The 20,427-nt window shown below is 40.0% G+C and overlaps 2 long non-coding RNA genes across 3 annotated transcripts in view; one reads left to right on the forward strand and one right to left on the reverse strand.

The window, feature by feature from the left end:
• Positions 1-20,427, reverse strand: part of LOC140530917 (uncharacterized) — a 1,083,438-nt gene that overhangs the window by 194,738 nt on the left and 868,273 nt on the right. The window lies entirely within an intron of this gene.
• LOC140530938 (uncharacterized) lies at positions 11,589-14,498 on the forward strand. The gene is made up of 2 exons (XR_011976188.1): positions 11,589-12,665; positions 14,244-14,498. It is a non-coding gene; the product is annotated as an uncharacterized lncRNA (long non-coding RNA).

Consider the following 20,427-nt stretch of genomic DNA (forward strand, 5'->3'; position numbering starts at 1 on the left):
TACCACACATAAGGAAAAAAATGAAGCTCCTAAGTAGAGTATCTTGTAGATCCTAGTGAAAATTGTTTTTTAATTAAAAAAAAAAGGAAAATAAACTATTAATTTATACAGTGATATTTTAATCAAAGACAAGAATTGAAAAGTCAGGCTGACAAATAGTAGAAGCCTATTGTCTTCATGGGAGCACCTGTCTAGTACATTGTAGAGGGCCGAGCTCTGGACCATGGGCCCCTGGTGAGCCCGGAGACGCCCGGGGGTGAGAAGCCGCCTTCAGGTGCTGGGAACGCCCCTTCCGGAGCTGAGCTCTGCCTCCAGGGTGGCACATGGGAGGAGCTATGGCGGGGTATATAAGGGGGAACACGGGAAGGTCGGGAGGATTTGGGGTAAGCAATAAAGTGCAGTAAGCAGCTCCTCGAGTGCACTGTTTGGTCGTTCCCCTCCCCCACAGGAGGGGGCTGGAACCGTTGGACGACCGGTAAAGCAGTTGGAGCAGTTGGAGAGGTAAGCTCCAGGCGACAGCTCAGGGCAGGCCCTGAGCAGTACATGATGGAAAAGCTCCCAAGATTTGGAGAGTCACTTCCAATGATTGTGAGGTGAATGTAAATAGTGAAGAGTAATGTAAATAGCGAAGAGTAGAACCAGTTTAAATAAAGCTTGATAAGGGATCTAGCTAAGCAAAGTAACCCCAAGGATTTTTAAGGATAAAAAAGAGCATGGACAACCACAAGAAGAAAAATGGAAAAAATCTGCAAAGATTTTTAGAACAAACTGCTTTCTGCATCAGGGAAGGTAGAGACACAGCGCTTGAGTTCTGATGCCTTAATCCTAGAAGTGCTTGTCAAAGAGGTAGAAATGAGACTAAAAAGAACAAAGGCAGGAACAGCAACTGGACTGGACCAAGAACTTAGAGAAGAGATTCATGCAAGAGACAACACAACTCCCAGCTGAGAAGGCATTTAAAGGCAGGGAGAGATACCAGAAATTTGGGCAGGGATCGTAAACTAAAAGCAAAATTTCACAGTAGATTGTATATTTACCATCTGAGTTGAAGAGAAATTCCCTAGGATGGTGAAGTTTTCAGATCGTCCTCTTTGCAGATGACCTTTTTATGCTGGCTGCATCAAGAAGTGGAACATGGCAGAGCCTCCTGGAGGAGATCCACAAGCATTCAAGAGTTTGGCCTAAGTATCCACATAGGAAAGATCAAGTGGATGAAAAATGTCTGTGACCAGATTATTACATGCCATTAAATGAACAGCCTAAAGAATTCTCTTACTGTCTCTTAGCCCATCTGTATCTATCTACATAGGTTGATCAAGATAGATCAGTAGAGAGTTGGATGAATAGATCAACAGATCGGCCAGTTGATCTCCTGGGCAGGCAGTACAAATGAATATCTGGTTAGGCCCAGAATTAAGCAGAAGGAGTTCAGGTGCCCTGGAGTGCCTTCAGGAAATGTACAGAGCTCCGTTAAATAATTCCAAATTCCTGGAAACAAAAGCTCATCTTTTAATACTAATATTCTACCACTATTGTAGGATGTGAGTCATATAAGAATATAAAAGTTAGCATAACAGAGGGCAAGGAAAAGATGCATGTTGGGTATGAGACAAGCTGCAAAAAAACATAACAAATAAGAACTGGAATAAAGGCTCTCATTACGAAAATTTATGATCAGGGAAGAAGATAGATTGGCCTGATGATGAGAGTGAGAAATGACCAGTAGAAGACCTGAGCATTCTCCTTGTAGTCTCACAATGTCAAAAAAGAGAAAGAAAGTTCCCAGCTCACTTCACTGGGGTAAACTCATGAAAGGTATGAATAAGAGTTAGACAAGATGGACATTTATGGATGTGCCAAGATCTGAATGAATCAATAGGTGGAATATCCAAATTAATGAGATCACAAAAGTATTTGGTTATGGTGGCTTTATTTGATCACATAAAAATAATTATCAGAAAAATACAATGATTAACCACAACTATGTGATAATGATACATTATTGGAGTATGACTTTAAAGGAGAGTGAAAATGCAGAAGAGTCAAATGGTCAAGAATATGAATGGACATTTTCCAAAAGAGGAAACAGATTGTAAACAGACATTGAAAGATTGAAAAATCTCACTATTAAGAAAAGGAAATTGGCACATTTCTGGGACATAAGGAAAAGAGCCCTGGATTTGCAGGCAGAGACATGGATGGGTAGTGCACCAGGCTTGGAGACATAAAGATTTGAGTTCAGATTCAGCCTCAGACACTGTGTGACCCTGGGCAAGTCACTTAACCTCTATTTGCCTCAGTTGAAATAAAGACTGGGGCCATTAAACTGTACATGGAGATCCCTGTGGGCCATGGATTGACTTCAAAAACCACATATTTAGAGTATCTATGACTTATCTTTATTTTATTTCATATCAAACTTTTATTTGTTTTGTTCACTATTTCCCAATTACATTTTAATCTGGTTCAAGCCCCACTGGGGAATGTTGTGGGAAACAAGCAACTGGCGGCTTGTGTTTGTGGTGACGTCTTGTGTAGTGGAGAGAAAGTCAGCCTCAGAGTCACAGGGGCCAAGGTCCTCGTCCTGTCTTGGAGACCTACAAGCTATGTGATCCAGGAGAAGTTACACTCACTGCTCAAAGCAATTCTTTTTGACTTTACATCAAAGAAAAGGTGTTGCCCTGTGCTGGTACAAAGCTTCCTCAAGAGTTCCCTATTCATATAAAATCCAGATATTTATTCTGCAATATACTTTAATACATGTAATTTTCTCTTCCTCTAGAATATAAACTCTTTGTAAGAAGGGATAGTTTCATTCCTTTTATTTGTATACCTACTGCCTGGCACATAAGTGTTTAATAAATAATTGTTGATTAATTATGTTGGTGATGAGTCTCTCTGTCCTTAGCTGATTAGACAGCAGACTCAGTCCATCTCAGGGACCATGCCTGAGGAATCTTTCCAGTTCAGAAGATTTTTGTCAGAGCTCATGTTCCCCTAGATTAGTGACTTAGAGAATTCAGGATCCATATTGGGGACATTACGTGAAGGCTCTCTGTAGCCAGAGTACAACACTGTAACTCACCCAATATAGGAAGGCCTGCATATGCTAAATGGATCTTTTGTGGAGGTTCTACAGAAGAATAGAAATGAGTATCTCACAGGATGAGAAGGTGCAGACAGGTTGCAATCTGCACTTATGGAGAGAATGTCCCCATCAGTAAGATTATGGATCCAAGAAGTATTAAAGCACAGTATAGAGTACACACTACATACCTCTGCCTCTGCCTTCCCTCCCCCCAAGCTACTGCCATCAAGAGTTGAGCTATGCCAGAGTCCAGCAAAATAAATCTAATCTCTTAATGGTTAGATTCCTTAATCCTCAATTAGTCTCTTTTTCTTCTTCCTCCTTCTGTCATCTGATCTTTTCTTAAATTACAAAGTACAGTACAATATATCTATTAGGGCCAGGGTGTGTTATGTCACCTACACAATCTGAGAAGGCAATTTAACAGATACAATAGGGAAGAAGATGATCTGAGTATATTATCACCAGATAAGTTAAACTCAGGTACATCTACCACTTGAGAATCCCGATATCACCATACAACACATCCTCAAACTCAGGGGGTGGAAGGGTTTGGAATTAGATGGGGAGAAAGAGGAAATTTGAGATTGGGGGATGAGAGGGATATGTCCTGTTTAAGTCTTCTCAGTTTAAAGAATCTAGTTGGACTAAAAAGGGGGGTGGAGAAATGAGCGGCAAAATAAGGAGAATGGGATAATCAATAAATAGTGGGTCAATATGTATTATACAATACATATTTATTAAGTACCTACTATGTGCTTGGCACTGTGATAAGTTCTGTAAATATAAAGAAAGGCAAAAAAAAACCAGTCCTTGACCAACAGGAGCTCACAGTCTAGGTGGGGAAAACAACAAATAAAAAGAAGCTGAGTTGGGGGGGGGGGAGGGAGAGGTCTCATCAAGGGTGCATAGTTAAGTCCAGGAGTATAGCAGGATCGGAAATGATGGGATAGACTCCCTATACCACCTCCTTAAATGGAAGTTGTGGAAAGAACTCTAGGATGTTTACACTCTACCCTGTCAGATCAGAAGTGGGAGGAGCGCCCAGACATGGGGTACTAATGAGGTGTGAATTTCAGGGTTGATGCATTTCACAAGATGGTAAATTTCATGATGAAGTCCAAAAGGAAAGCTGTGTAGGAATGATATCTTCCCAGCCACCATTTCTACACCATGCTACTTGGCCAGCACATTCATCTCCACCTACCCTCTCCCCACCAGAACTTTGGATTCTGCCCCAGGATCTGGGGAGATTTTACCTTATCACAATCAGAATCAAGTCTCTATGTCCCTTCTTGCCTATTTCCATGACGCCCTTCCATTCTTCCAGCTTACCCTGTGTTCTCTACCTTTAACAGAACATAAACTCCTTGAGGGTAAAGATTATCTTGTTTGTTTGTAACTGTATTCCCAGAGCTTACAACTGCACCTGGCACAGAGTAAGCGTTAAATCAATGCTTTATTGATTTAAGTACCATACAGAGATTTCTGAGAGTTTGTGATGAAGCACTCCCCTTTTTTCTGCTTGAAACTTATGTATACAGACACTCATATGTTTTAAGAACTCAGTATTGTACAATTGCAATAACATGATTCAGGAGGAACTCACGTGTTGAGTGAGTCATAGGCTTAACCCCAAAGAAGTGGAAGAAGCAATTAACCAGAGTCGGGGATGGATGTATGAACCAGGAGGGAACAACAAATTAATAATAAATGCATCCTTCATGGTGCTCCTTTCCATGTTAGCCCCTCAGGGGCTGTCTACCTTGCCTACACTTAGTTCTGGCTCTTTGTAACAGTGATCATTTTTATTTTTCATTATTTTTGTTATTTTAGAGGCAGTAAGATGACATCTTAAAGATGTCTTGATTTGCATTGATGTGATCTTTGGGGACTATTAATACTTTTTTATATGGCATAGTGGCTCCAAATCTTAACACCTGAGACATCAGAGTACTTAATAAATGTTGATCAATTGATGATTGATTGATTGATGTCCCTTGAAAATTTCACCACTGGGTAGTGGCATATATTACTCTTATGTTTCAGTTTCTTGTAAGCTCTGGAGGTCAGACCTTTTTATGATATTGTTATGGCAAGTATATTTTCCCAGTCTATCTCTTTTCATTTTATAGTTACTGCTTTTTGTCAGGTGGAACCACTGTCTTTATTAATTCAATCTAAGATCATGCTGAGTTTATTGGTCACTCTACCACACAGCTAACTAGGTTTTCCATCATTAAATATCCAGATTGTTTTTACATGTTTTTACATTTTACATGGAAGAACTGGTGATGTTTAGCCTGGAGAAGGGAAAAATTCGGAGGACGTAAGAACTGTCTTCAAATATTTGAAGGGCTGTCATGAGTACGACAAATTAGATTTGTTCTATGTAGCTCCAGAGGGCACAACCAAGAGAAGTAAGTAAAAGCAGCTGAGATTTAGGCTCAAAATGAGGAACTAGCATACTAACAGTCAGAACTCTCCCCAAAGTGGAATCACATCCATCCCTCATTGGAAGTTTTTAAGCAGATGATCATTTTCTGCAGGTTGTAGAGGAAATCCTTGATCAAGGATGGGTTGAATTAAATAGCAGATGGGATATGCCTTACAGCTCTAAGACACTGGCCTCATTGCCCTCACCCTGCGCTTGGGCAGTTGGTTATTTGAATCCTCTTGGAAGACCTTGCATTTAACTCTACTGAATTTCATGTTAATTCAGCCCATCATTCTAGTCTATCTAGTTAAAGATTCTCTGATTCTCCAAAACCTATCAAAGATCACCGTGCAATCTTGTCTGACAATGTTTTTAGTACTTTGGGATGGAGTTTGTGCACAGCTAATGACTTGAACTCTTTAAGGATATTGAAGTTCTTACTCTCTTAAGATTTCCTCACTTATTTTTGGTTTCAACTCACAGCTAACCATGTTTTAAAATATATCTTTCTTAGTCCAAAGACCACTCTACTTGGCAAAAGAAAACAAAAGAAAAGTAGGAGTTGAATAGTTCTGTCTTCTCTTTGTCATCCATTACCACTGTCCCATTTTGACCTTACACAGTACTGCTAGCTTGTCTTTGATTTCTGTCTTGCCCCTGGCATAGCCTTTATAATAGAAGAAAAGTCCTTTTGGTCATCCTTTGCATTTATCATCGGTTTTAGCTTGTCCTTAGCCTTAGTATTTCTGCCACTATTAATACAGGACCATGCTTCTCTTTTAGATTTATTTGCTGTTAACTGCTCTTGTTGCCATTGCCATAACCTCTAAAAATCTAAGATTATTGGTAAGGTACAAGCTAAATTGTATCTATTTTGTTCCTTTTGAATAAAGTATTTCTTTCCATAGTCGTATTCTGATTATGAGCCATGACTGAGGTCAAATTTGTCTCCTTCCATTAGGATCTCTAGCATCACCCTCAATCATCATCTTAGCTAACATTAACATAACATAGTAAGATTCACAAAACACTTTATATCCTTCATCTGAACCTCATAATAACCTTTTGCAGCAAATACTACAGATATTTTTATTCCCACTTATAGATAAGGAAAGTAAGGCACTGAGAGATGATGACTTGCCCATGTCTACATTACCACATTTACTTTCTCATCCCTATTTTGTTCATGTGGTATATCTGAGGCTGTGGGTTTTAGTACTTGATCTTTAGGGATATGAGTTACTGATTCCCTCTATTGCTTTTCTTCTGGGTAATTTTTTCCTCCCTCTCCATTTTCATTTGAAATTCTCTTGATTGGATTTGACATATTCCAAATAAATGGGGTTTTTTTCCTATTCACTACCCAAGTCTACTTTTCTCTTCTAAAGTTTCTGTCTTCAGTCAGCTGAGCAATGATGAAGATAGCAACTGTGCCCCTAAGGTCTTCAGTTTCTTGACTGGTCTTAGCAATAATTCCTTTTTTTTCTTTTCAATTCATAGGACAAAAACAAGCATTTCCATAAAACAATACAATAAAAAAAGATTGCACATGAAACTGCAAATCTGCTGTGTACAACTTGCTGTTCCTTCTAAATATACAACAGTCATCATGTCAATTTCTCTTTTATCCCCTTTTTTCTTCTCCACCCCCACCCTAGAGATGGCTAACATGAGACATGAGAATAAGTATGTGTGTACGTATATACATATGTATGTGTACATGTAAACATATATGATTTTATATGTGTGTATTGTATATATATTTAAAATTATTATATACATATTTCTATTTATCAGTTCTTTCTCTGGATACAGATAGCATCTTTCCTTATATGTCCTTTATTTTTAATTTGTGTATTTCTAATAATCAAAATTACTTCGTCACTCAAAGTCTTTCTTAAAAAAAATATTGCTCTTACCATATACAGTGTTCTCTTCGTTCTACTCACTTTGCTCTTCATCATTTCATGCAAATCTTTCCCTGCCTTTCTTTTAGTGCAGTAGCAGTCCATCACAGTCGTACACCATAACTTGTTCAGCCATTCCCCTATTGCTAGAGATCCCTACAATTTCCAGTTCTTTACCACCATAAAGAGTGCTGCTATAAACATCCCATTCATATTCAAAATTATAATCACTATTTGGGAATTTCCCTCCATCTTATTTTTACTCACTATTTTCTTTCTTAGCCTTTACCTTATACCTATTACTTTATCTTCCCCTCCTACCCTCTCACCACCCACTTCATCCACCCCTCCAAAAGTCCCCCTCCATCCTGTCCCTCACCCTCTCCAATCCCAATTCACACAGCCCTCTAAAAACCCCTCCTCAACTCTATCCCTCAGTTTTCTCACTTCTCTACATGTTGAGTAGGATTCTATAACCTTCCAGGTGGACATGTAGTTTCCTCTTCAACCCAAATAAGAGGAAGTTTTCAACATTACCAAGCCTCAGGTCCTTCTGTCACTTGCCTCCATATTAATCACAGAGAATGAGCAGTGATCTTTGAGTTTGAAAAATATAGCTACCCCCAAGCTTCTCAGCCTTGGTTCAAGTTAAGCCTACTCAAGGGAAGGTTCACAAGCTCCCCCCCACCCCCTCCCCTGTTTCTCTGATCTCCTTCCTGAAGGACCAAATCGTTTAATGACCAGTTGTATCATATAACATGGTGATAATGAACATGAGTGATTTATTTAATCAGGAAAATCTGCATAAACCACAAATACTCTAAACACCTGTGACCCAAAGGAAGCCACCTCTCCACATGTGTCTGCTGAGGAGTGCTGGGTTTGGCAAGGCACCACAGGTGAAAAGCATTCATGGCAAAAGATCAGCATGAGAACCAGGAAGCATTGGAAAAGGTCTTGTTCTCTTTCCTCTGATCACAAACTAGGAAAACAGGACATCAGGGCTAGATTCTGACCACAGTGGCATATGTATGTATTTATGTATATACATACACTTACAGCCATGTATAGGTGTGTGCAAAATTTACACATGGCATGTCCCAACAGTCTTAGTGCATTAATGTTTTTAAACTAGTTTGAAACCTCACTAAGATTTTTGGGACACTGTGGTGTGTGTGTGTGTGTGTATGTTTGCATATGTGTTTACATATGTATATAGGGGGATATCCCACATCCCAACTTTAATTAATATGACTAATAAAATGCTCTATCCCCTAATGCCTTTCCCACTTGAGAATGTCTCTTTGAACCTACCACAGTGATGCATACTTATAGTCTCTGCTTCTGAGATAGCGGAAGTTGATGGATCACTATATTTTGGGGGTTCTAAGGCTGGGGTTCTAAGAGTAGGGCCAAAGCCATTTGGGTGTCTGTACTCAGTCCAACACTTATGTGGTAAGGCATAAAGAGACATTTCTAATGAATGGCCTCTACCAGCACCCTCCTACATGAGAGGGCAGTAGTAGTAGTAGTAGTAGTAGTAGTAGTAGTAGCAGCAGCAGTAGTAGCTGTGGCAGTAGTAGTAGTTAGTAGTAGTAGTAGTAATTATCATTTAATTAATTATCAATTAATTTTTAAGCTGATGTAGCCTGGTGGACTTTTGGCTAGGTGCCATGTGTAGAATGTTTGATTACCTGTACTAAGGCACCGATCCCAACCTCTGACTCCTACTGACTTCTTTCTTTCTTTACTCTCTCCCTGGGTTCATAAGCAGTCTGGAGTAGAGATAGCTCAGAGATTACTAGAAGGGCAGAAATTCTCTCTCTAGTCAGCTCCCCTCAACCTGGGCTAAAGAAAATCTTCTCTCCCCTTCGGGTAATCTTTCCTTCTCTTCATTCCAAGCAGCACAGTAATAGGTGTGGCCATGAACAATTACAAATGGTTATACAGCTTAATAGCCATTACAAACAGCCAACAGGATTCCCCTTGCAGTTTAAGACTTGGGGGTGAGAAAGGTGGTGCATGAGACCAAGTCTCCCATCTTCCTGGCCACTCTGCTGCTCCATCAGGTCTTAACTCTGCTTGCTTTCTTGACATTCTCGCTTCCCAAAGTTTCCATAGCAACATCCTTGGGAGAGGGGTTATATTGACATTCATGCAATGCTTAAAATTTTTCTAGGCACTTTACACACATCTGAGCTTCTCAACAACCCTGGGAGGCAGCAACCACCTCCATTTTATAGAAGGGGAAACTGGGGCACAAAGAAAGAGATTAAGGGTTCAATTTGTCCAGTTTCATCCAGTTAGTGAGTTAGTATCTGAAGCAGCATATGAACTCAGGTCTTCTTATTTCTAGTTTTGTACTCTCAGGCTGCAAGAGCGGAAGTTAGGTGAGGAACAAAGCTTCAGAGGAAGCCCAAAACAGAGAAGTGGGAGAAGACCAAGTCAAACCGGGAACTAAGTTTATCATTGATTGGCAGTTTTGTCATCCTCAGGAGCACTACGGCAGCTCATTCTATGGCAAATTTGTGTGGGCTAGCTATTACCCATCTTCTTAAAGAGGTCACACTGTTACACATGTATGAGTAGGATCTTTTGTGGGGGCCTCTATGTATATATACACATATGTGTGTGTACATACACACACAATTGGTAAATTGTGTGAATATAAACATAATTAGTCAATTGAATACACACATATATATTATACACACACACACACACACACACACACTCACACACAATTTACCAATTGTCTTTGCTCGGGGGTGATTTTAGACAACTTTAAATCATCTGCATGAAAAACAATGAGATTTCACCATTTTCCCAAAGAACAACAACTTTCTCTAGTCACTATTTGATGTGTATAGATGAAAATAACACAAAAAAATAACTCTTTAAAGGATCAGAAACCATTAATGAAATGAGCTCTTGCTGAGCCCATTTAGACAGGGTGTGGTTGACAGGTGAATAAAATTGAAAAGCTAAGGAAAGAAAAGGGGCAAGATGAATTCCAAGCTTTGTTTCTCTGAGACAGGACAACAGTGTAAATAGAGAGTGATATAAACATAAACTTCTATGGGTTATCCTTTATAAGTCATCGTTTTCAATTCTGAATTATATTACATAGGTTTAGAGCTGGACGGGGCCTTAAGGCTCATCCCTTCACTCCCTTATTTATTCTGAAAAGAGGAAACTGAGGTTCAGTGATTTGCCCAAGGTCACAGAAGTCATAAATAGCTGAGCCAGGATTCCAGCTGAGATCTCTGACTCCAAAACCAATGCCCTTTATATTTTTCATTTGTTTATTTGCTGTTGTGGTGGTGGTAGTGATGGTGGTTGTGGCTGTGGTTGGTTTGCTGGTTGGTTGGTTGGTTTATTAGACTGGGTCTCCCCCATCTCACACAGGCTGGACATATAAGAGATCCACACTAGTCCAATCCCACCTTTTAGGAGTTCTAGATCTTTGATCTTCTCTATTTCTGATCTAAGCCAATTCACCCCTTTTTAGGCAGCCTGGTATTCCTCCATCAGAGGAGGTTACCACAGTCATGCCACATTTGGTACAGACATCCCATCGGGCTCACAGCAGCTTAAAACTCCAGAAATGTACCAATCTCCATCTCCCCTGGAGTTTGGTCTACAGGCATGTCCCACCACTCTAGGTTCCACACCATCACTGAATCACTGCAAATATGACCCTTTGGTCTGGGTTTTTAAATATTTTCCATAGCTAAAAGAAATTCTAGCCTTGAAATAAATAAATCAAGACTGAATTGCAAAGAAAATAAACTGTGATCTTTCGCATCTGCCATTCACATTTTTTTTTTCAGATTAAGGCCATTTAGGGGCGGAGCCAAGATGGCAGAGTAGACAGACACACATACACTAGCTCCGAACCCACCGCCCATAAAATATCTGTAAAAAAGAGCTTCCAACAAGTTCTGGAGCAGCAGAGGCCATGGAGCAACAGAGCAGACAAGATTTCTGTTCCAGAGAGCCTGAAAACCTCTCACAAAAGGTCCTCGCACTGCGGACCCAGAACCCAGCCCTCCTTGGCCATGCGGCGCCGAGAGGAGCAGATCCGGGCGGGCTTCAGGGACGGAATCTCCAGCGGCCACATGGGTCCCTCCCCCCACAGGTGACGAGGGTAGGTGAGAGAGTCTCTTTGGTGGGTCGAGAGGGGAGTGGGGTGCCCCCATAGCTCAGGCCCCCTCAGGAGGCAACAGCTGAGGCAGGAGCAGACCAGGGCTCCCCAAGCAGGCAGGAACCAGGATCCATTGTTGAAGGTCTCTGCATAAACCCCCTGAGGGAACTGAGCCCATGAGGCGACCCTGCCCCCACCTGAGCACCTGAACTTGATCTCACACTGAATAGCAGCCCTGCCCCCACCCAAAGCCCTGAGGCTGGGAAGCAGCATTTGAATCTCAGACCCCAATCTCTGGCTGGGAGGATCCAGAGGCAAAGTGGGTGTGAAGAGAATATTCAGAAGTCAAGTCACTGGCTGGGAAAATGCCCAGAAAAGGGAAAAAAAATAACACTATAGAAGGCCACTTTCTTGGTGAACAGGTATTTCCTCCCTTCCTTTCTGATGCGGAAGAACAATGCTTACCATCAGGGAAAGACACAGAAGTCAAGGCTTCTGTATCCCAGCCCACTCAATGGGCTCAGGCCATGGAAGAGCTCAAAAAGGATTTTGAAAATAAAGTTAGAGAGATGGAGGAAAAACTGGGAAGACACATGAGAGACATGCAAGCAAAGCATGAAAAACAATTAAACACCCTGCTAAAGGAGACCCAAAAAAATGCTGAAGAAAATAACACCTTGAAAAATAGGCTAACTCAACTGGCAAAAGAGGTTCAAAAAGCCAATGAGGAGAAGAATGCTTTCAAAAGCAGAATTAGCCAAATGGAAAAGGAGATTCAAAAGCTCACTGAAGAAAATAGTTCTTTCAAACTTAGAATGGAACAGATGGAGGCTAATGACTTTATGAGAAACCAAGAAATCACAAAACAAAACCAAAAGAATGACAAAATGGAAGATAATGTGAAATATCTCATTGGAGAAACAACTGACCTGGAAAATAGATCCAGGAGAGACAATTTAAAAATTATGGGCCTACCTGAAAGCCATGGTCAAAAAAAGAGCCTAGACATCATCTTTCATGAAATTATCAAGGAAAACAGATTAAGGCCATTAATGATGAGTAGAGAAAACAAAATGCTTAAAAATGGTAGGTATCCTTCCTCTAGGTAGAAAATACAGGTGTCCATGTACATGTATACAGATGTATAGATATACGTGTGATATGCTCATTGGGTATAGTATAAGAGGATTTGGATCTGAATCCCAGTTAGACCACTCAAGATCTGAGATACGATAGCTGGATATATAAAACTAGATCAAAATAGAGGATGTGGCTATGGATATGTAACCCTCGGGTGCTGTATAAATGTGAGCTACTGAGACCAGCAGAAATAGCAATATAGGAGGAAGTAACACAGGTCAGATCAGTAAAACAAAGAGTGAAGCAGGGCACCCAAACGAGAAGTGGTCAGGAAATCCAAGGAGAAGCCACAGTGGGTCATTCTTCCAACCCAGATCTGCCTAAGAAGGGAAGCGAAGCATTGACTAAGCACCTACTCTGTGCCCGGCCCTGTATTAAGCACTTTACATTTCTCATTTGATCATTATGTTTATATTATATCTCTCAACCTCTGTGGGTCTCTGGTTGCTCACTTGCAAATCGAGGCAATGTGATTAAATACTCTATACGTTGTTGTTCAGTCATTTCACCTGTGCCCAACTCTTCAGGACACTGTTGGGGGTTTTCATGGCAGAGATACTAGAGTGGTTTGCCATTTCCTTCTCTAGCTCGTTTTTATAGATGAGGGTGAAGTGACTTGCCCAGGGTCTAGTAAGTGTCTGAGGCCAGATTTGAACTCAAAAGGAGGAATCTTCCTGACTCCAGACCTAACGTTCTATTCTTTGTGCCAAATAGCTGCCCCACTCATTATTTAGCTCTAAATCCTACAATCCTATGATTGCTACTCATGGAGTCAGAACCTGGTTTCTAAACCTGATGAACATTTATGGCACATGTGATCCTGGGATACCCCACTGAGTTCACAGCAATGTAGAACTCTAGAAACTTACTCAAGTGTATGGGCCATTGAGAGGAAAGCATTTTTTAAAACTGTATAATATAATGTAATGAAATATGATACGATATAACGTGACATAACATAATATAATATAAATCAATGAAGTAAGAAAGGAAGAATATCTGAATGGGCAATCAGTAATTGTTCCTTTTGAGAGGGGAAAAATGACCAGTAGGACTCAGATATGATTGAGCCTGGGAACAACCAAATTACAAAACTCATACAGGACCAGAGGCAGATGTCACATGACCATTCAATTGTTCTCCAAAATCTTCCAGGGATGTTTGGGAATTTTCCAAGGTATAAATTGTGGCAGAAGAGGGATCAGATTTCTTTTAAAAACTATTAGTAATTGCCCCAACTCTTCATCCACATGGGTATGAGCAAAAGTTCCTTGGAGGAACTGAGAAAAAAGCAGAAGATCTGTGATTTCTTAAAGATACAAACTTTCTACGTGGAAACTCCTCTTGTAATGCATTCACATCTACCCAGAAGCACATTCAGAGTTACGTGAGTTGCCCAGGGTCACATGGCAGGCAAGTCCAAGACCAGGACTTCCTCCACAGTAATAATAATAGCTAGAATTGATGTAGCACTTTAAAGTTTACAAAGCACCTTACAAGTATTATCTCATTTTATCTTCACAGCAACCCTGAGAAGTAAGTGCTATTATTATCCCTGTTGTATAGATGAAGAAACTGAGTTACACAGCTGGTATCTGAAGCAAGACTTGAACTCAGGTGTTCCTTCCTTTGAGTCTTATGTTTTATCCACTGTGCCATCTAGCTACAGAATATAAGTTCCTTGAGGACTGAGACTATTTCAGTATTTCCTTTGTATGACCCAAAGCTAACCAAAGCACAGAGTAGGCATTCAATAAATCCTTGTTGAATTGAATTGAATTGAATTGTCTCAGAAGGATTGTCTTTCAAAATACTCCTCTTAAAAGGTTACATTTGAGGTACAGTCAAGACAGCAGAGTAGAAAGACGCACCTACTCTAGCTCTCCCTGCATAGCCCATAAACTACCTGTAAAAAGTGACCCTAAACAAATTCTAGAGTAACAGAAGCCACAAAACAACAGAGTGAAAGAGATTTCCATCCCAAGGCAGCCTGGAAGGCTGACAGGAAAGGTCTATCACACCAGACTCAGAGAGGAGTGCAGCCTAGCCTTGGCTGCTTGGCAAGGCAGGGACAGGACAAGAGCAGGTCTCAGGGTGTGGAATCCCTGGCAGCAGCTATGGTTCCCAGATTGCTCAACCCACAAACGCCAAAGGCAGCTTCAAAGGTCAATGAGAAAGCTCTTTCACCTGGGTGAGAAGGAAACACAATCTAGCCCCAGTCCCAGGTGGCAGCAAATTTTTGTAGACATTTTTGTAGCCCTCGAACTAAAAGCCCATGGGGGAACTGAGTGGCTGATCTGGATCTCAGCCCTGAATGGCAACCCTGGGGTGAGGAAGAGTGCTGATGTGGTGGAGCTGGTGGAGACTTTGAAGATGATCCTGGACAGAAAAGCCTGGGGTTGCTCCCAGACCAGTGCACAGGCCAGGAGAGGAGTAACTCCTCTCCCTTGATTGTGCCACCTTGGAGGAACTGAGAATTTACAAGTCCCTAGAATATACCCTCCAATTGACAAAGGACTCAAAAGTCAAGTAACAGCCTGGGAAAATGCCCAAAAAGGGGAAAAAAATAAGACTCTAGAAGTTTACTTTCTTGGTGAACAGGTATTTTCTAACATACTTTTGGATGAGGAAGAACAATGCATACCATCAGAGGAAGACATAAAAGTCAAGACTTCTGCATCCAAAACCTCCAAAATAAATATGCAATGATCTCAGCTCATGGAAGAGCTTAAAAAGGATTTTGAAAAACAAGTAAGAGAGGTGGAGGAAAAATTGGGAAGAGAAATGAGAATGATGCAAGAAAATTATGAAAAGTGAATCAACAACTTGCTAAAGGAGACCCAAAAAAATGCTGAAGAAAATAACACCTTTAAAAATAGACTAACTCAGATGGTAAAAGAGGCCCAAAAAGCCACAAGGAGAAGAATGCTTTCAAAAACAGAATTAGCCAAATGGAAAAGGAGGTTCAAAAGCTCACTGAAGAAAATAGTTCTTTAAAAATAAGAATGGAGCAGACAGAAACTAATAACTTTATGAGAAACCAAGAAATTACAAAAGAATGAAAAAATAGAAGACAGTGTGAAATATCTCATTGGAAAAATAACTGAACCAGAAAATAGATCCAGGAGAGACAATTTAAAAATTATGGGCCTACCTGAAAGCCATGATCAAAAAAAGAGCCTAGACATCATCTTTCATGAAATTATCAAGGAAAACTGCCCTGATATACTAGAAACAGAGGACAAAATAAATATTGAAAGAATCTACCAATCACCTCCTGAAAGAGATCTGAAAAGAAAAACTCCTAGGAATATTGTAGCCAAAATCCAGAGTTCCCAAGTTAAGGAGAAAATATTTCAAGCAGTCAGAAAGAAACAATTTGAGTATTGTGGAAATACAATCAGGATAACACAAGATCTAGCAACTTCTACCTTTAGTGATTGAAGGGTGTGGAATATGATATTCCAGAAGTCAAAAGAACTAGGATTAAAACCAAGAATCACCTACCCAACAAAACTGAGTATAATACTTCAGGGGGAAAAATGATCAATCAATGACCATCTCTTATCAAAGAGGCAAGAAAAAGTTTTTTCAATGGAGGGGAAAAGAGGGGAGGCCAGAGGGAAAAAGTGAAAGCATACTCTCATCACATTTGGCTCAAGGAGGGACTAACATGCACACTCAATTTGGTATGAAAATTTATCTTCCTCTACAGGAAAGTAAGGGAGAAGGGGATAAATTGGGTGTAGGGGCATGATAGAAGGGAGAGCAAATGGGAGGAGGGAGAAATTAGAAGTAAACACTTTTGGGAAGTTACAAGGTCAAAAGAAAAAATAGATAAATGGGGGGGAGGATAGGATGGAGGGAAATATATTAGTTTTTCACAACATGACTATTATGGAAGTCTTTTGCATAACTACACAAGTATAGCCTATATTGAATGGCTCACCTTCTCAGTGGGGATGCATAGGGAGGGAAGAAGGGAGAGAAGTCGGAACTCAAAGTTTTAGGAACAAATATTGGGAATTGTTTTTGCATGCAACTGGGAAATAAGAAATACAGGTAATGGAGCATAGAAATCTATCTGGTCCTACAAGAAAAGATAGAAGGTGGGGATAAAGGAAGGGAGGGGGGTATGATAGAAGAGAGGGCAGATTGGGGGAAGGGTGAATTAGAATGTATGGTGTCTTGGGATGGGGGGAGGGGAGAGATGGGGAGAATAATTTGGGACTCAAAATCTTGTGGTAATGAATGTTGAAAACTAAAAATTAACTAATTAATTTTTTAAAAAGTTACACTTATTCCTGTGATGCTTCCTTTGTTTAGATGGATGGATAGATAGATATACAGATATAGAAACATACAGATAGGTGATAGAAAGACAAATAGAGGAGAGTAACAGAGAGGGAGGGAGAAAGAAAGAGAAAGAGAGAAAAGAGGCAGAGAAGAGGAGAAGAGAGGAGAGGAGAGCAGAGGAGGGGAGGGGAGGGGAGACAAAAAGGAAACAAGTGAAATTAAATGTTTTGGGGGGGATTTCCTCTTTTGGAATTCTTTCCTCACCAGATGAAAAGTCTTTTCCAATATGTTGGGTCAAACTTTGTTTTGTAAAAACCCCACAGCATTTGCCAGCTTGGCTATCCACCTTATTTATCTGACTTGGTTCCAAGTGATATGCCTGTCTCCAAAAATCAATTTAATAGATCTACAACTCTTAATTAAGTCCCTTCTTAATTAAGTCCCTCCTAAGTGACAGGCACTGAGCTGAACATTGAGGATATAAAGGCCAGGAATGCCTTCTCACAAGCAGCTTACCATCCTCAAGGGAGGATGATTTGCCACTAGGAACAGTATTCAGAAGAAGGTCCCACAAGTTCTGAAGATAATTCCAACAGAAGAGCTTCAAAAACAATCGGAGCAATGGTATTATCCTTAGAATAAGGTTATAACTGCCCAATGGGACAACTTTGAAGGATGGCACTCTCTTTTTTAAATTTGTTCGATAAGGCTATGATAGCTATCTTCAAGTATGGAGAGAGCTGTCATGTGGAAGAAATATCACATTAGTTCTCCTCGGCACCAGAAGGTGGAACTAGAAGCAGCCAGGAAAAAAAATTATTCTTAATGTTATTATTTAACTATCTAATGATCATGATGATCAGAGCTGTGTAAAAATGAAATGGACTGACTCCGAAGACCATGGTTTTCCCATCTTTTTTCCCCTATTTTCCCCCTAATTTTCTCACTGGCAAATAACTAACATCCCTTGACTTCAATTTCTTCATCAGCGTAAATGAGGGTATTGTTCTATGGTCATACTCTAAGTCTAAGAGCCTATTTATTTGGAGAAGCCCTTAAATCAGTAACCACTGACTCTTTGGGAATGGAAACATCTTCCCACTGCTTGTTTGGGCCCCATAAGAGTGCCACAAAGCAATGGAATATTATTGTGCTATAAGAATGATGAACAGAATGATTTCAGAAAAACCTGGAAAGACTTAGGTGGACTGATGCAAAGTGAAGTGAGCAGAACCAGGAGAATGTTGTAACAGTAACAGCAATATTGTTCAATGAAGAACTGTAAATGACTTCGTTATTTTCAGTAATACAATAATCCAAGGCAATCCCAAAAAGACTCATGATGAAGCATGCTATCTTCCTCCAGAGAAAGAACTGATGTTGTCTGAATACAGACTGAAGCATACTTTTCTCTTTCTTTCTTATTTTGTTAGAGTCTTCTTGGAGAAAATACCTAATCTGGAAATGTTTTACATAATTGCACATTTATAACCTATATCATATTACTTGTTCTTTCAGGGAGCGGAAAGAGAAGAGAGGGAGGAAGCTATATAGTTTGGAACTCAAAATTTAAAAAAAAAAAAAGGTTAAGAATTGTTTTAACATGTAATTGGAGAAAAAAAATTTTAAAGAATGCCACAAAGCAAATATTTATTTGTAAATAACAGGCGATTTTAATTCTTTGTGCCCTGAATATTTTAAAAACACCTCTTGAAATGATCAGGCAGGGTAACGGGGTATATTCACTAAATGGTGCTAGACTGGCTGGCCTAAAGTAAGACTCCAACAATACTGAAAAACTTGAAGTCTTGGTATTATTTCAAAAAGGGATTTTTTTTCTCCCATATTCAATTTCACCCTAAGTCGTGAACTATTCAGACAGCACCTTTCATCAAACAGAAAGCAGATTTGATTAATGTGATTTCTTTGTGAAAAATCTAAGAAGATTAAGGAGTGGTGAGGTAGGCCATGTATGCCCCTTCTCAAAATGACATCTAGTGAACTCTGAAGTTCTTTTCAGGAAACAGATTTTCCCCACTAGCTACATCTGCAGGAAGGGAAAGAATCTATCATGGGGGAAATTTTTCTTTTTTTTTCATTCAAGTTTCAGGCTCATGAATAGGTCAACCAATCTGGGAGTTGATATTGATTTCACTGTATAACAAGGTGGAAAAGACTGGTATTTTTCCCCCTTCTCTGTAACGGTGTTTTTTGTGATGGTTCCTTAGAAAAATGTTAAAACTCACTACATGGTTTTTGTGCTTAGTGAATTTTGTGCTCAGTCAAAGAAAATGTGGCTGGGGGTGATTCCTCTGAGCTGTTTTCCATCAGTATGGTCTGGAATTCTAATATGAGCCATGAAACATGTTTTTCTGATATGGAGAAAATGAATTCTGAGCTGGTATAATATCAAATCTCATCTGCCTCTTCCACTCTGCATGAATTTATAGAGAGGAATTAAGATGCTTTTCTCTGGCCCTCTCAGCCTCCAGAATTTGGGTGTTGGGTTCCCCAATGCTGTGCTTCAATACGCACCATTTGAGAACATGATAGATGAGGAAGTCAGTTATTCTCAATTGACCATTTCCATGGTTATTTTTCTCCTTGGAATGCCAGATGTCAATTTGATGGTTATGAAGCTAAAAATGTAGGAGCAAAAGAAAGAAGCGCAGGGCAGAAAGTCACCGGGTAAGCCTCTGCACATCACTCTTCAGCCAGGCCAACAGACTTCAACTCTGGGAAACACGAAATGAAAAACGAAAATAGTACCTTACAAGCCAAGGAATTTACAAGTCTACGAATTTAGGGCAATAGAATTTGGGTTGGAATTCTAATTCTAACACTTACTACTCATATGACTATAAGTCATTTCATTTCTACATGCCTCAGTTTCCTCATCTGTAAAACGATGTTCTCTGTTAACTCTAAATCTTATGATTGTCATATACATCTAATGTTAAATGTGCATAAAGGCAAACTCTAGAGGAACCATGACCTAGTGGATAAACCAAAGAGTTAGGAAGACCTAAGTAGAAGTCCTAGCTATGACACCCACTGACCGTGTAACCAAAGGCAAATTTCTTAACTTGTCTGAGCTCATACGTCATAGATGAATTGTTTCACAAGTAGGTGGAAGGTGCATCCACACTGGAATTTCACCATAGTCACGAAAGCACAAGTCCCAACAACAACAAAATATATGCCAACTCTCACTGAATAAGTAACCATTTTTAAGACAATCAAAACTGAATGCAGTGAAATTAGAAGGAGCAAACTTGGCTCCAAAGAAAAGCTGTGAGATGATGACAAACACACACCCTTTACAGAAATGGGGGACCTCAGGTGTGGGACACTGTAGTCAACATCAAGACTTTTTTGGTACATTGTTTATAGAATGTTTTAAAATTTTCTC

This window comes from Notamacropus eugenii, chromosome 3 (genome assembly GCF_028372415.1).
Source record: "Notamacropus eugenii isolate mMacEug1 chromosome 3, mMacEug1.pri_v2, whole genome shotgun sequence".
Taxonomy (NCBI): domain Eukaryota; kingdom Metazoa; phylum Chordata; class Mammalia; order Diprotodontia; family Macropodidae; genus Notamacropus; species Notamacropus eugenii.